Genomic DNA, 18,247 nt, shown 5'->3' with positions numbered 1-18,247 from the left:
ATATTTTTTTGGAGAGTTGGTACTTCAATGGCCAGGAAATACGTTTGGGCAACTGTCAGCAGACAAGAAACCAATGAGAGGTAGTCATTGATTGATTGAACTGATTACCTTGCCCTAGTCTAGATGACGGATGACAATTGCTTTTCTATACTCTACTTTTCCATGTGAGCATGACTATCTACATTCTATGAATATAAAATACCGTTCGCAAGTCTCCTATTTACGTTTTCATTTATTCTGTCCTGCAGAGTATGAGGTTTTTATTTATTTATTTTTATTGAAGGCCTTATTTGTTCAAATGTACGGAAGAGGATTAGGGCCAGTGAAGAGGAAAAAAAAAAAAAAAAAAAAAGGTTGTCAGGATTCTGACTCTATTCTCATAATTCTGACTTTAATATCAGAATTTTGACCTTAAAGTGAGAATTCTGACTTTAATTTCAAATAAAGTGAGAATCCTGCCAACACTTTTTTTTTCCAAGGTTGGCACGATTCTGACACTATTCTCAGAATCCTGACTTTAAAGTGAAAATTCTGACTTTAAAGTGAAAATTCTGACTTTAAAGTGAAAATTCTGACTTTAATCTCAAAATAAAGTGAGAATCCTGCCAACCCACTTTTTTTTCCCCTCTCCATTGGCCCTAATCCTCTTCCGTACAAATGCCAGGGTAATTGTGGAGCAAGATTTCTTCACATTTATCCAGATCCTCACCCAAAGATAACTTGGCCTCACCCCTCACAATGTTTTGTGAAAAATGCTAGGATCCATCCATCCATCCATTTCTACTTATCCAGGATCGTGAGGGAATGAATTATACTTTAACTCTGACTTTCCGCCTTACAATTGACATTTGTAAGGTTTGCAGTTTACCAACATACAGGAGTTGACAGTGGAAAGAATCTCTGTACTGTCGCTGTGCAAACATGGTGCGTTCTGTTGACTGGAGCATAAAATAGTGCTGTTGGGTTTTGGGTTTCCAGAGCGGGATCAGGGCTGCAGTATATTGAGTCCATGTGGAGAGTGCATTTTTAATCTGAGCCTTAGCCACAGTCCTTCCTGTTTCTAATTTGGCGCTGCAGTGGTTTTGTCCTGAGGCCAAAAGCCTCTCTTCCACAGAGTGTCTATTTCCTCTGAAGTGAATAGTAGCAGGTGTGCTGGCCCTGGATCCCTTTAGAGGAGTCTGCTTATGAATGGCCCACATCTCACTCCTTTTTCGCCTGGCTTTGTTTTCCTTTATTTTCTTCCCTTCCTTTTACGCCAACATTTCTGTCTGACTCGCATTCTCTCTCACACACATCCGTTGCTGTTGTGTCTTCGACAGTCCTTTGTCTCTATCATCTCTGCCTTTTTCTTCTACTTTGAAGAGTCAAAGACACAGACAGCTCTGGACTGATCAAAATAATAAGACAATGACAAGAACAAGGTCAGTGCGGTAACATCTTAACCTCCCTGCCAGACAAGTGTGCGTTATAAATCTCACGCACACATAAAAATCGGTCCAAACATCTGAATTAAGTATTATGCAAGACAAACTACAACAGGACCAAAAAACAATAAATACATAAATACAAGAAAGAAAAGAACGTGTCATTGGAACTCATCCAGTCTATGAGCGGAGGAGACACGCTGTCACGCTGTTTCAAGGAAGCACTGCGATTGAAATTAACCTCCAATGACCTTCACTTCCCGGTCACTAACCCCTTTCACCAAAATACGCTCCCTAATGAGTTGGACTTGAAGGGGTACAGCTTCAGCTCTAAATCAGAGAAATCATCCCATCACGCCAAAGTCATATTCTCGCTTATCACAGAGGGAAAACAAGGCAAAGAGGGTGGGTGGTGGGGGATAAACTGTCGCCTGCCAAAGATTTGTGGCTGAACGCGAGGGTGAAATACAGCTGCAAAGCCATTAAGGAAATGAGAGTCCAACAAGACGGGCTGTTGAAAAGCAACACATGAACTCTTAATGGTGTTTGTGTTTGTTGAATTTTGTTTCCACATCATTTGCCAAAGCAGAACTTGGTGTAAAGATTATGAGCTTGCCATGTCTGTTTACACAGTTTGTGAGTCTATAAAACATGCAACAAACCCTGGCAATAATCGGTTTAGAAGCAGAATACTCCTGAGAGTCATCTGTCAATGATATAATGAAAAAACGATGGAATAGATCCCCTCGTGGTCTTCAATGAGCCGTGATCCAAACGTGCCATTTTAAGACACTAATTTGCAGATGGAAGCGGTAGTCTTTGACCCTCCACTAACAATTGAGGTTAGCTGATCTCTGCGCAGGCCTCTCTCTCCCGCCTCTGCTCTTGTGATTCTCTGCCAAACTCGACCGCGAACATTTACGTTTTCCAGTAGTGGCGTTCCTGGCATCAGTGCACACTCCCGTGTTTACATAAGATGTTCAAACTTGATGCAGATTAAACAAATCCAATCCAGAGACCCCGACTTCAATCGCTGACTTCATTTCGACATTAAGTTGATTAAGCCGGGGGGGGGATGGATCACCATGACATTTCCTCAAAGTTTGGGTGGAGATTTGTACACCAGTACATCCAGAAAGTATTTTGAGACTACTCATAAGTGGATTGATGTCACCCACTAGTTCCCACAGGCTTGCATGTGGTTGGATTTGCTCCGTGTGGTGTGGAGTATTTTCCTAAAAATCTCCCGAGTCCCCTGGCACAGGTTGTTTGGCAACGGTTCCATTCCCACACTTATGGTTTTAAGCGCCCTGGCTTTGTCCTCACGAATCCAGACCAAAGCGCACGTAGCACAATGCAATTTCACGAACACTGACTTTTTCCATCCTTACATCAGATAATAACTGATTACTTAAACCCAGGAAACATCGAGCAGGTCAAACACCAGCCACGCTAGGTTCATTTCCCCATATGAGACAAAAGACAGCTTCCAAGATTAACTGAGGACAGGCTATATAGTACAGTTGTGTAGTTTGAGGATGGGAATTCCTACAGAAGCCTAAGCTTTCTGACCTTTTCCTGGGAACAAGGCGAGTTTATTCGCCCTCACAAAGCAGTTCCAAAGTTTGTTTCCCAGGAGTGTTAATTGTTTCTCACTCCAAAAGGATGCCCTCCAGTTGGGATGCTTTTTGGCTCCTCACCTGGGTCCTTTCAATGGATGTGGGATGGGGATTGACCTTCATTGGTAGCGCTTTGGCTGCAGTCCAGCTGCCCATCTGGTCCTAGCTAGCGCAGCTATCCGCGGCCTGCTGCATTCAGGATGGCTAGCTGTCCGCCTAATTGTATCACATTCTCCAGGCTTTGTCCTGCCATTCCCTTGCCAGCTAAAGGTTGCAAAAATCTCATCCGCCACATCAGAGGGGATCTATTAACCCTTGACCCCTAGTTGGTGTGTGTGGACAAGGCCGCTCCTCACACCCAACGCCGGGCCCATTAACACGTCGCCCTGCAGCAGAAAAACTATTTTGACGGGCTGTAATTGGTGCTAAGTGATGGCGGACAAAGACCCCCTCTGTGCTGCCCGTTGGACTGAGCAGCGCTGACCACTCACAGAGCTTCACGCTTGACATTTCCTTTCCGGGTCTGAACTGGGGAAGCCCCTTCCTGCACCACCGCCACCTCCTCTGGTTCCTCCATCCACACAGCCCCCCTGATCCTTGCCACGCCGCTCCTTTGAAAACGTGAGATAATGAGGGTCTAGCGGGGCGAGTTGGCTGAAGCGGGATTGCGCGGTCCAGACCTGCGTAGGCTGATTAATCTAACGGCGGGGCCATTCCTTTCAGAGCCAGCCTAATTAGTTTATGTTAGCTGCAGAAGGTCAGGGGACGTGTTTGACTGGGGTCTTTTCTTTAAATGCCACAATGGTGCGATGATCTGTGGATGCAGGTGCAGCAACCGGCCTGCTTTAATGTCGCCGAGCCGCTTGGTTATTCGGTTGACTTGCAAACCGGCAAAGACAATGAGGTCTTTTAACTCGTGACATTTGACATTTACTGGTCTCAATCTGCTTTGATGGCTTTTCAAGTTCATCTGTCATGAACTCAAATATTATACAACATATAGGGACAACTGCATATGTCTGGTATTGGATGCAAAATCATTTAGTAACAACCACTGACTACAAAGAATCATCGCTATTAATGATGGACCATCCCAAATCCGCCTAGATCGTTTGAATTCACAGGAATACGCCAAGGCACCCAACCAGAGTTGTCTGCGTACTTAAGACAGGTCTAGCTATCTTCCCCAAAGGGCCATGCTACTCTCTCATCCCCCATATTTAACAGCCTGATGTCAGACAGGAGCAGAGGAGACTTTAATACTAAATGTCTGCCCCTGTCATTACCCGCCTGTGCGACCGCCTATCAAAGAGTCATGAGTGATGTGGGAAAGCCTTCGTCCTGTCCTCCCAGCCCCTTGTAGGCCAGGCCGCCTCTTCTGTCCAAACCAAACTGAAAACTACAGGACAGGCACGGCTAAGGGTTGACATCAAGGAGGAAGTGGGCTCTCTAAGCCCACCCTGTGGTCAGGGAAGGAGAGAAGGCTAGATATTAATCTCTGTGGTCTTTCTCTTTCACGCTTTCTTCCTGTTCCTCCGTCACAGTGAGGAAAAATCAAATTGACGTTTAACTACCGGTACCAAAAAAAAAAAAAGTGGCAGCTGTTGAAGTCTCAAATCTAACACAATATTTGAATGATGCACAGATTACATTCATTCTAATTGTGGTGGTAAACTATCACTTGATGGATTTAGAATTGCTATGGCCTGTTCAGAAAATTTCAAATGGTGCATGTGTATGCTGTTTGAAATGGTTGACTGATTAACATCAGGTTTGATTCGGTTGAAACAAACTAGTGGGATTTATCAGGTCTGCGATTCTGACTAACTGAAGACGTTTTCCTTTGTTCTTACACAGTTCAATTCAATTTATTTCATTCCTTTAAAAAAAAAAAAAGAGAAATGAAAGGTAACAGAAAGAAGTTTAGTGATGGGCTTTAAAATTATTAATTATTAAAAAGTATTAATAATGAAATAAGTCTAAATATACAATGTATAAGGGGTAGGACTAGATAAGTTTTTAACTTCTTCCTACTCCCCTTTGAACATGTAAACTGTGATTAATTGATGATTGTATAAGGTTCTCCTTTTCTTTTCTTTTAAATTTTTATTTTTCTGCTACTTGTTTATATGTTCAATAAAATCAATCAATCAATAAAATATTATTTTAACCTGGTTAAACTTTTAAAATTTGTAGCTGTATAAATAATGGATTAGTGTGGTCTCTGTAACTACAGCCGCAAACGACACGAATAGCACGTTTGTGTAAAAGAAAGATGGAATTAGTGTGGGATTTGGCTGCACACTTCAATGGTATGGAACAATCAATTAATTATATAACAATAACAAAACATTCTTGTTCAATGATTCTTTGGCCTTATTTAAAACTGCTCCAGTTTGTAATACCTTAGATTTGACATAGTCTATATGTGATTTCCATGATAAGTGTTCATCAATAATAATACCTAAAAACTTTATTTCATTAGTCCTTTCTATTGCTGTATCTTGCACAGACAGTGTTGCTTCAACATCAATATTCCCACAGCTAAAAATCATAAATCTGGTTTTACTAATGTTTATGGACAGTCTGTTGGCATTGAACCACTTCATAATTTTCTGAAACTCTTTCTCTATTATTATAATACGTTATGTATATTTTTCCCAACATAAAACAAAGTGGTGTCATCTGCAAATAAAATACATTACAAAAACTATGCTGGGTTCAGATCAATTCAAACAAAAGACATAGATATGTGCTAAAATGACACGGAAAATAATTGGGAAAGCACTAATATGGAACAGTTAAATCGTAGTACAATTGTAGGATACGATGTAGAAACATCATCTTTCCTTCTTTATAAACAAATTTTAATTAAAAATACCAACATGGACTGGTAAACACAAATCCAATCCTAAATTTTATTTCGTCTAGTGTTATAATTCTAAATGTATATCTATAAAGATATAGTTTTGCTTTTAGATTGAACCAGGAACCAGTGTGCGATGAAAAACACGCCGTGTCTTATTTTTTGGGGTTTGATCCAAACCAGAAAACCAAGGTGTGAACACACCCTCAAACGCCACGTCCAAGATCATCATAAAATCTCAACAGTATTTGCAGCGGTTTATTTACCAACTCACAATATGAAAATGATGTTTACTAATACTCCAAATCCTGCTAGGCCAATTCAGTTCTGTCCAGATTTTCCAACACCTGCGGTGAGGGTAAACATGCCAGCTCACTTCATCAGCCAGTCCATGTGATGCGGTCCTCTCTGAGAGGACACCTGCAGCACCCAGAGTTCCCACTTGGCTTTGTGAAAGCATCTGAACCGAGGGGTGAGAGGTGGTGGGGGTATGAGGGGAGAGCTGGAAGCCCAGACCCAGGTTTTGCCTCGAAGGCCTTAACTATCACTCCAGTCCACGGGTTGCCTTTGGCCTTGCTAACTGTTCCATGAAATGGGCCCCAGGAACAGTGCAAACCTCCCAGAAACAGGCCGCTCACTGTTAGCCAACAGTGCTGCCTTTGTGTGAAAATTGTCAAAGCTGGCCCGTTAGTGCACCGGTGCTGCCTTTCTTTTGAGCCTCAGCTGTGAACAAACAAAGCTGGCTAAAAAGGTTTGCATGATGGTTAGCTAGGTAGCTGGCTAGCTGCCTTGGTGCCTGTGTCAATGAGAGGAATGATGTGTTTGTGTTTGCCATGGCTTGCAGGTGGGGCTTCAATGGCGAATGAGAGAGAGGACACAATCAATGGTCTGTTGATGAGGTCGTTTTTGTTTTTGGCGTAAAGGTGAGTACAATAGAGGTGCGCAAATCTATAACGTCTAGTGCAGGGGTCTACAACCTGTGGCACTTTAGTTCCTCTCCTGTTGCTCCCTGTGGATCTCGGAAAGAAAAAAAAAAAAAAAAAAGTATTTTTTAACTAATTTATCTTTATTTTAGATCAAATATTCTTGAAATGAATTAATGATTTAGATTTTAAAAAATGAATAATTAAATTTTAAAAAAATGTCAGAGTCCAAATTTCTAAGTCGTCAGAAAAACAGAGACGAAAGGTAGATGTAAACATTTAAAAAACTATCTATAAATGTTCAAAAAGCATGAGGAAATGCAGAGAATTACCACGAATTGTCCACAACATTGCAAAAAAAAAAGTCTGAAAATTGATTTAAGAAAAGGCAGGAAATGTTCAAAAACAAGAAGGATCCCGAAAATTACCATAAAAAGTCAGAAAATTAATAGGAGGAAAAATGTAAAAAAAAAATAATAATAAAAAAAATTAAAAAAAAATAAAAGAAAAAGAAATAAGAAAGAAAAAGCCATAAAATGTCCAAAAAAAAGACAAATAGGCAGAAATTTACCATATTATGTGCATTAAATTGTCAAAAATGTAAGAAATTTGACATAAAGGGAGAAAAGTCTTTTAAAAAAGTATAAAAAACGAAGTCTGAAAAATCAAATAAATAAATAAATAATTAATAATAACAATAATAATAATAATAATAATAATAATAATAATAATAATAATAATAATAATTGGCTGGCAACCAGTTCAGGGTGAACCCCGCCTACTGCCCAAAGCCGGCTGGGATAGGCTCCAGCACCCCCGTGACCCTTTTTTTTTTTTTTTCGTGACTTCAGACAGATTTTTTGTTATTTATTTGGCCAAAAATGGCTCTTTTGACAGTAAATGTTGCCGACCCCTGGTCTAGTGTGATCCAATTTAAATCCGCACTGGTTCGGTGATTCATTCGATCTAGCGTCATATTTCCACTAAACTTGTTAAAAACCACATACTAGTATTTAAGTCAAGATCGCATAAACAGACACCAGGTCAAGACCAGGACTTTGAGGCCTTGAGACCTTGTCAAGACCAATACTTTAAGAAAAGCTGAGTCCAAGACTTTGAGGGTACTCATTCAAAAACAGACCCTTAAATCTGCAAACCTTGAAAGTAGTCTTAAAACCAATCCTCTTGTCTTACAACACTGGCAAATACTGAGCTAAATATAAAGGATTATAGTCTATCATATGTTTTATACGTTGTCGTCATTGTTCCGTCTTTGTCGTCAGCCAAAGGAATTATGCACTAGTTTTCCAGAGTCTCATTGGTACTTGTATACTTATTTAAGTTCATGCTAGTCTCTGTTTTCTTTTCTTTTGAGATGTTTGGATGTCACTATTCAGTGCACAAGAAAAGGACAGGCAAAGAAAAACACATGCACCACTAGTAGCACTTTCGTTTGACTGCTTTTCACTTTTTTGCATAATTGTTCCCTAGTTGCTGTTTTTTATATCTATGCTCTCTGTGCCAATATAATTCAACATCCACAGCCAAGCCAAATATTTGCAGCATGGCCTGTGCTTCTAAACTGAGCAGTAGTTTGGGCAAAAGAGGTTGGTCCTTGCCAGGAGCACTGCGCAGACAAGGAAATTAGATACAGATTCCCTTCTTATCCAACCCCTCTGCTTCTAATTAGTGTTTCTTTTCTTGTTACACAAGAAATAATTCTTCAAGTAAAGATATACATCTTTCTCAAGCACTCGACTGACGTTTTCTTCCACTTAAGTCCTCACCTTGCATCACAGCCGAGCGACATGTCGGATGGCTCTTGTTTACTAATTCTTCGGAACAGATGACACAAACGAGAGAGTCAGAATCATTTACAGTTTGTGCAGTTTCCCGCAGAGAGGCCCAGCAAATGCTTCTACCACAGACTGCGTGGGGAAATATTTACAATGGTTTCCATCCAGATCTGGGTCACTTGCTTCCACAGTCACGGCACAGGTGAGCCGGAGTAAGAGCTGTCTGGCACTGGACATTGGCAGGCCTTTACTTTCCACACAAGAGTAGTGCCACAAACAGTTTGCAACAACAAGAAATGCCGTTGTGCCCGGTGCTCGCTACATTGCCAACTGCTGCTAGGGTCCCACAGGACATGCCCTTGTACCTGCTACAAACCGGGTACGGTACGGTTTATGAGTTGCACCCCTCGGGAGAATAGCGAGCTGTCGTCCAGCGGTGTTGCGGCAACAAGCAGTTGAAAACAGCCTCTCTCACGGCGAGTGTGTTTTGGCACGCGAGGGCTGCAATCATGCATGATTAGCCCAAGAACTCCATTCCGAGGCTGGACCAGGCCTTGTTCCTGTCACCCTGTCAGAAATGATATTTACCTACCACTTTTCCAAAGTGTAGCGAGAAATAAAGAGAGTCTTGAGTGATCGATGGAAATCGGGCAGGTGTGCAATGTTGACTTAAATATTTTTAAGGACCCCCACCCCGACTCCACAACACCAAAACACAGATGGCTTCATGTTGGGTTTCACTTCACTTTAAGAAAGTTATTTTACATCTGTCAAGGAAGTTTTCATATTGGTGCTTGGTTGACGCGATGAACAGAAGAATGGATGGACAAACAGACAAACTATGCAGAGGAAGCCCATGGAAATATTACTTATGACTCTGGATTTTATTTTTCACCTTTGTTAATATTAGGACATATAAGCAGTTCTGATCTAAATTTGTATTGTTTGACCTTGGCGGAGGACCCACGGTGTCATGTATTTACTTTCCGACTAATTTCATCCAACAGGAGACTGAGGGCAGCAAGAAAACAGGCCCAAGGAAACTCAGTGAAACAAACAAGGGAGTCATGCGTCTACTTTTAGACATATTTCAGCCAAGAGGAAAATGATGGCTGAATGAACATGGGCTTAAGCAGCGAAATCCAGCCGTTTTGATCCATCTCAGGGGGCGGCCATTTTGCCACTTGCTGTCGACTGAAGATGACATCACAGTTGTCCAGGGCTCAGGCAATGACCAGTCACAGCTCACCTGTTTTCTGAAGCTGAGCTGTGATTGGTTGTTACCTGAGACCTGTGCAACTGTGATGTCATTTTCAGTCGACACCATGTGACAAAATGGCCGCCTCCTGATATAGATAAGAACTGCTGGATTTTGCTGCTTAACCCATATTTGACTAAGGTAATATAAACCATCCATCCATTTTCTGAACCGCTTGTTCCTTACGAGTCGCGAGGGGTGCTGGAGCCTATCTCAGCTGGCTATGGGCAGCAGGCGGGGTACACCCTGAAGTGGTTGCCAGCCAATCGCAGGGCACACAGAGACGAACAACCATCCACACGCACAAGCACAACTAGGGACAATTCGGAGCGCCCAATTAACCTGCCATGCATGTCTTTGGAATGTGGGAGGAGACTGGAGTACCCGGAGAAGACCCACGCGGGCACGGGGAGAACATGCAAAGTCCACCCAGGAAGGCCGGAGCCTGGTCTCGAACCCGAGTTCCTCAGTACTGGGAGGCGGACGTGGTAACAAGTCATCCACCGTGCCGCCCGTAATATAAACCAGAATATCGTATTTAGACTAGTGGGGCTGCACAAAACATATGGTCAATAATTTTTGGGGGGATTTGATTTCCACTTTAAGCATATGTTTATTTTACAACTTTCGTTTTTTTTGTTAAAAAATTGACATCCTAATTTCGAACCAAAAACATAGCTGACTCAAAATTGTAATAAATAATTCCATGAAGTTAACACAGTTTTAAATTGATCTATTGTCTGCCGTTACAGTTTTTTTTTTTAAGGCCAATGCCGATATTCGTCAAAATGCTGAATATATAATCGATAATGGACCTAACCCTACATTTTAATTAACCTGCCTAAACACTAACCTGGCAATACCGCTCCACAGTAATTTCATTGGGAAAAGGTGGAACATTCTGTACAATAATTCTGATTGGACGATGCGACATTCTACACGTTTGTTTTAACCAATCACGGCCACGAGTGAAAAATTCATCGATATGTTAGGTTTGTTTGTTAACTCCGGCGTCGGCGCTGACTTCCTGGTTTCGTCACAGTTGCATGTCCCGCCCCCAAACACAATGTCGCTCTGTGATTGGTTCGAACCACCGGTGGTTCGGGAACGGCGGTTATCAGCGGGAGCGGTAAAAGAAGTATTCTCCGGAGTTTGTGAACTCACAAATACCATGAGAATTCATCTTGCGAGAGCAAGGTTACCTAAACACTATAGCACCAAATGTGTCCAAACAAAGTTGCCTTGTATTTACTTCAACACATTTTATCAAGGAAACAAAAGGCAAGGAGAAAACAGGCCACTTTTGCAAAGTGAAGACTGTGGAGTAATGTAAGTGTACAATCTGCCATTCTAGTTTAAACTAGTACATTTCTTCTTTTTTTACATGTGCGGACCGTGTCTGGCTTGTATAATTGTTTTTTTCCCCCTTTTGGTAGCCAAAGTAGTAAAAGTTGTGTAAAAGAAACACTTCTTATCATAAACCACTTAACGGATTACACAATCAAACTTCTGTTTTGCATCTTTTCAAGTGTCGACCCCGTTTGACACCCGGCGGCAATAAAAGAATGCAGCTCTGAGATCTGAAATCCCGAGCTATGCGAATGCAAAGCTGGGATATGCGAATGCAAAATGTGCTCAAAGTGAACCTTGCCTGTTCTTCAGCCGCTTAATAGCAAAAGCAGCCTTACACATTGAAGGGAGTGAGTGAGCTCACCCCTGGCCAGCGATCGGCCCACAACAGGTGCAGCCCTCTCGCTTCCCTCTCCTCGCACTCGTCTTGCTGCAAGCTTGTTTTCCTCCTACATGTGGAAAACATCTGCAGCGGTGGTCCGTCTGTGTCTCCCCACCTCCCCATCCCGTTATTTACTCCCACGACTTTTTTTCCCTTCTCTTGCCAGGAACAAGGATTGTAAATACGAAGAGGTGTCACTCCTGGGAAGACGGCGACATCTTTTTCTGGACACAAGTCGGAGGTTTGCCAAGGCATATTTTTATCATGAAAAGCCAACATGGAATGACACAGTCATGAGCAGCTGGCCTGCTAATTTGCTCTAAAGCATGTACAAATATGACGACTCACACGTGCCATAAAAGTGGACAAGAGGCTGAGGTCAACGTACGCGAGGGAAGCCCTCCTAAATAGATCCCAAAGAGAGAAAAGACCTGCGTTACTTCAAGGCCATGGAAACTCTTGTGCTATTCTAAATGTGCTGTTAAAATTCAGGAATACATGCCGAGTGCTTGCAATTGTGTAGAATTGGCTGTTGAATATTCGCGCGTTAAAGCGACTGATAAGTTCATGAAGTAGTTTGTGGTCTAAAGGACTTCTATGTAAATTTGAGCTACAAAGACCAGCTACAAAACATCCACGCAGATGTTATGTTTTCATTGACGCTTTTAGGTGGTTTGACAGACGGATGGACGGTCGGAATAATCGACAGGTGGACAAACAGACAGAAATAAACTGTGGTTTCAACTAGTTAGAACAGCTATGGGACGTTGAGCTCCATCCACACAGTTCGCAGAGGAGGTTATATTTTCTTAATGGTCGGTTTGACAGCCAATGAACAGATAAATGGAGCTACCAAAATACAGAGACACACAGAAAAAAAAACTTTAGCCTCAGGTTCAACTTCTTCGGACTCATAATAGACCAGCTGCCAGCAAGGTAAGTTGATTTACATCTTTGCCAAGGAGGTTATGTTTTTATTAACTTTTGTTGGTTGGTTTGTACAAATATTTCGTTACTGTACTTGAGTATTTTTTTTCAGTACTTGGTACTTTCCTGAGTATTTATTTTCTAGACTACTTTTTACTTTTATCCGTTACATTTTAACATGAGTATCTATACTTTTTACTCGATACATTTTCAAAATAAGACCGTTGTTTTTTTGCTTGTTTTTTTTTTTTTTTTTAATGCATGAAAATGATTAAAATACTTGACCTGGAATGAAAAAGGAGCCGTCAATGTTTCCTGGTCCGCCAATCATGTGAAGCGTTACACATTCCCTACATCAATCCCAGCTTGTGATTGGCTGGCTCTACGACGCCACATGATGTGCAATTGGCAAGATGAGAACAACCGTAAATATGAGGGAAACGCATGCCGCCACTACAGAGGATAATTTGAACTTGATAAGATGTTGACTCATGTAAAAAAAAAAAGGTAAGTCTTGCTCCTTTAGCGACTGTAATACTCTTCAAAAATAACATAGGAGAAAACAACTGGTAAATATAATTTTTACTTTTACTTGTCAAGTACATTTTAGAGCCTGTACTTTTTACTTACTTACCTTTTACCAAAGTTGCTTTTTACACAAGTAATTGTACTTTTACTCAAGTAGAGAATGTCAGCACTTTTCCTATCGCTGTTGATTTAAGTGTCGAATGGATGGACAATGAAGGGATGAACTGACAAATAGTCTAATAGATTGGCATAAATATATATATATATATATATATATATATATATATATATATATATATCCATCTTCAAACAGCTAGGTGCTAATGAACTAGATCCTGACAGGGTTTGCTTTCCGCACCCACAATGCCTCCATTCACAGAAAGCCGGCCACGGAAAGTGTCGGTAAAGTTATCCCGGCTCGAGTTTATGCAACCTTTTCTAACCCTCAGTGAGTCTTTCTCCGGCCCCCCTCCACCCCTGGGCCTTTAAGGTCGGGCCAAAGACAACACTAACCAGCATCAGCTGATACAGGCAGAGGGTTAGCCACATTTACATGATTCAAAATGGCACCCATTCATGACCGGTCGGAAAAGTGGACGTGCGGCGGGAAGCAGCGTGAGGCCCCCACTTCCTCTTACACTCTACCTGCGAGATCGGTCACGGCATCTCTGAGGTGTTTGAGGGGGTAGGGGTCTTCGTCCACAGCACAGTATGCGGCGGCACGGCATCAAATCGCTTCCACACCATTGCCTCTGAAATCCAGGCCCTGCAGAGGAAAAGGTGGTATTTTAAAGCCATTATAGGCGCAGTGTTTCCTTCTCTAGTCTCTGAGGGCTTTGACAAAGCTAATAAAAGTCACATCGGCGCATATGGCTTCATTCAGCACACCTGACATTCACACAGGGACAAAAAAAAAATGGCATCAAACTTTCCCCTCATGCCGGCTGACAGTGACGACGAAAGAGAGAGAATTTGAAGGTTATTACGCACAATTTGCGTCTTGCAGTCGGCCAAGAACACGCGTGAGGTGGACGATCGCCATCTCTTACTTATAGTCAGAACTGAAGAATGAAAAGGAGCTGACAGAGACAGGTAAAGCGATACTGGCGGTTTACGGTAGCCACATTTCCCAAAGAGGCACCATATTACGTCCCTTGCCATAAACCCCGTCTCCAGAACAGCCTTATATACCGTTGACAAGCAATATTTACGACAGCCTGAGCAGGTACCATGAAAACTTTTATTTCCATCAGATGTTTCCATGCGGAGAACACTGAGCAGAAACGACGGATATCAGGGGTGGCGGCCGTGGCGTACAGCGATGTAATTCCCATCATCCTCGCACCCCCCATATCGCTAGGATTTGTTTCTCCCTTGACAGAAGCAGAAGGCCACCCCGCATGTACATGTGCTTTTTGTCTAATTTTATCCAAGAGGAGATTGAGGGCTGAAAGAGAACATGCCACATGAAATTCCAAAAACACTTCCACACTAAATGCGTCAAAAATATGGTTGCCTGTATTTACTTCTCAGAAAATTGTATCCAGAAGGAAACTCAGGGCTTCAAATAAATGGACAATTACAGCAAAATGGAGCTTAAGGGGCATAACAATGAAACATCCAGAGCTAAAGTGCAGCCATTGTATTTATCTTATCATTTCCAGCTTGGCTTTACTCTGGGGGTGCACCGATCGCAATTTTCCAGCCGATCACCGTTTCTCGATGTTTTAAAAAGTCTGACCTGCCGATCCTGATTTTTTTTTCATAACAATCCGCATACGCCTTGAATATTCCAATATTGTTTAAAAGGATTGAATAATTAAACTGTGAAATAATACCAATGACTCGTCGAGGAGGGAGTTGAGATCAGTTTATTTTTGGGAGGATCGGCCGATTACCAATCCCCCAAAATTAAAGAAATTGGGGCCGATAAATCGGCCGGCCGATCGATTGGTGCACCCCTACTTTACTCTTCTTGGCTTGGGGTGGTTGCTTTTAGCAAAGAGGAGATCAGAGTGGGTAAGATTTTTTGCAAACTTAAAGACTTCTTTGGTCTCTTTGCTTTCTGAAACCTTTTCAAAGCTTTGGATTTTCTATAGCATGGTACCAGGATTTTTATAAGGCTCAACGGAAGCGTCTAGGTTTTCCATTAATAGAAGCCCATATAAATAAATAATTACCCGGTAACCTGGAAATAGAGGAACCTTTATTCTGAGCTTCTGGTTGCAGTGCAAACGAAGTCCATCTGATGATGCCATGATCAATCAATTAGTTAGTTTTAAAAACAATTTTATCAACTTACTGGTAAACCAAACAAGCTTGAGTGCACGTTATGCTGTCCGGCAAGGGATTTCATGACCTCAAGGGGTCGAAGGCTTCCGAAAAAATAAATTAAGAAGCCCAGAGACTGGAAATGTATTTTCAGGAGAGCAATGAATCTGCGCTTTAACACTCGGCGGGGTCATAGGCAGCGCCCCGTTCCAGTCCCCAGAGTCGGGTGCTGTCAAGAGCTTCTCTTTCCGTGCTACTTCTCAGGCCTCCCGTCTGCCCCCCGTCCCACTTTATGCACTATTCCCACAGGAACAGGCCCGGCGGTCTCACCAGGCTGCAGAGGTGAGAGCGTCCAAGGGGTTGGGGGCGAGTTGGTAACATTATGAAAACAACACTTTTGAACCGTGTTTACCTCCGCACCCATATTGAGTCATGAATTAGGTCTCCGTCAAGCCATCAAAGCGAGCGGTGAGGTAGTTCCTTGTTGCATTCATGACTCCCTCACGTCTATCCCCAACGCCCCGCTAAGTTTCTGGAAGAACCCCCACCGCCAACTTCCCACCCCGCTGAAATCTTCCCCAAAGCAGGAGCCTCGGCGGCATGAATGGGTCATTGTGATGCGTCTCCATCACGGCAGCGAATGTTTTCACTTCCATTTGATCCATAGGCGAGGCTGCTAATTGGGTAAGCGTGTTCGCAGGTCACCGGGAGGTTTTCCCTTTCCGTAAATACGGAAAGTCGGCAAAAAAAAAAAAAAAAGGCCCCCACAGATGTCGTTTCCCGCCCGCCTTCCATTTAATTTATTGTGCCTCAAAAAGTTCACTATATCATCAATATTCACACTTTCCCGCTACTCATTGCAGGTGTTTCAGGGACCAAGTCTGACTGGTTGTTTTCCATGTTTTCCAAAGTTTATTTGTTTGTTTTTTGTTCCCCTCCGTACAATTTACATTTCCTCTCACACGAGCCCACTGCAGTGATCTCATTTCCCAGCATGACACACGCAGCATGTTTGTTTTGGGTGCTGCAGACACCTGGAGACTTGGGAGTATACATGGGTGATTGGTTTAATACTTCAAAATACTACCATCTGAGTAGTAGTAGAAGATAAGTGTATTCACTTTGGGACAAATATTATCCAGGAGGAGAAAGGGTAGCAAGAAAACAGGCTGCTACAGCAAAGCGGAAACTCTGGAGTAGAGTAAAGCAGCATCCAAAGCTAAAACGCAGCAACAGGGTAAGTTAAGTAGACCTATTTTATCCAAGAAGTGTGTTACATTACTTCAGGTTCCAAAGATAAGACAGGGAAACAAGGTTTACCAAATTTGGAGAATGTGGAGTATAAGGGCCTTTTCACACTGCACTTAGTAGCGCACAGGGCTCATTCATTGTCTATGCTGCAAGGGTGCGACGATGAAACGCTGTGTAGCGTTGCGGCACAAAGTGGGCAAGATGGCCGTCGCCTTGCTGCACTTCAAGTTGAAAACGTTCAACTCTGGAGTGGCATCACTGTGATGTCATGAGGTGCAGTAGGAGAGGTGTTCGCAAGCAAAGTGATTGCAGAGTGTTAGACCAACCAGCAGGATAAGCATCCATGCTACTTCCTGGTAGGCCACTAATCTAAATAAGGGCAAGCCTGCCCCATGTTGAATCCAGGCAACATGTAAGATAAGAAACAGAAGCAGGCAAGAAACGGGCTGCAGCAGGAGAGCACAAAGAGTAACAGTAATACAGTGTTGTGGTGTCTGAATCTTGGTTTTATTTGTTTGTTTTTTTGTTCTCCTGTGAAATATGCATTTCCTCAGGCCTTGGTATGATCTCATCTGTAGGGTGTGGTCCAAACGGTCAGCAAGACTGTCCTGTAGCTGCGGCCGGCTAGTTTGAAACCCCTCACGACACCACACCGTTAGCTCCCTCAAACACAGTACAAGTCAAGAGACTAGGCTTGGACCTCCGGTTTTTCCTTAGCCAAGACATGCCCCCAATAAATGCTCAATAAGCCCCCTGGGATCGTTCACTTTAAATGGATACGCTTGGCTACCTACAGCCTCTAAAACTAGGGTGGCGTTACACTAGGAAGCAAATGTCAACCCTGTTTTCTTCCTATCAGGACAACAGAGTCCAGTATTATTCCTCAAATCCTGCTACTAGGGGGCATGGATTCAACTCTGACGTGGTCTACTGACGCCATCTTGTGGCAACAACAGTGCTGTCATTTTAAAAACCCATACAGAGCCAATACGGAGATAAATTAAAAAGAATTAATTTACTGTATCATTTTTATTAGCCTTCAGTTTATACATTCTGCATGATAGATGCTTGAAAAGTGAACATGCCATTTTAGTCATGCTCCTGTTACTGAGTAACTCATAAGTCATTGTCTCTTCTTGCTATATGTTAATAATTAGTCAACTGTCTGAAAAGAGTCATAACTGAATTTCCCCATAGAAGCGATTAAACCATGCTGCTGTCATCATTATTCTAACCATTTTGGGTTCCTGCACTATCAAATTAACTGCTATGTTATAAAAGAGGGTCCATAATTGAAAGAGAGTTCGGTTGAGGAAAATTTACATTTACAGTAACAACCAGAACCGCTGTTAAAAACATGTATAGGTTATATTAAAACTAACGTAAACCCCACAAAAATGTGCATCTTAATATGGATGGATGGATGGATAGATAGATAGATAGATAGATAGATAGATAGATAGATAGATAGATAGATAGATAGATAGATAGATAGATAGATAGATAGATAGATAGATAGATAGATAGATAGATAGATAGATAGATAGATAGATAGATAGATAGATAGATAGATAGATAGATAGATACAAAGTTGCACAGGCCGATCATAAACCTCTGAAATTTGTGCAGGTTCAACTGAAACTACAGTACTT

The sequence above is a fragment of the Festucalex cinctus genome, chromosome 21 (assembly GCF_051991245.1).
Source record: "Festucalex cinctus isolate MCC-2025b chromosome 21, RoL_Fcin_1.0, whole genome shotgun sequence".
In the NCBI taxonomy this organism is placed as follows: domain Eukaryota; kingdom Metazoa; phylum Chordata; class Actinopteri; order Syngnathiformes; family Syngnathidae; genus Festucalex; species Festucalex cinctus.
This window is presented reverse-complemented; position numbering follows the sequence as displayed.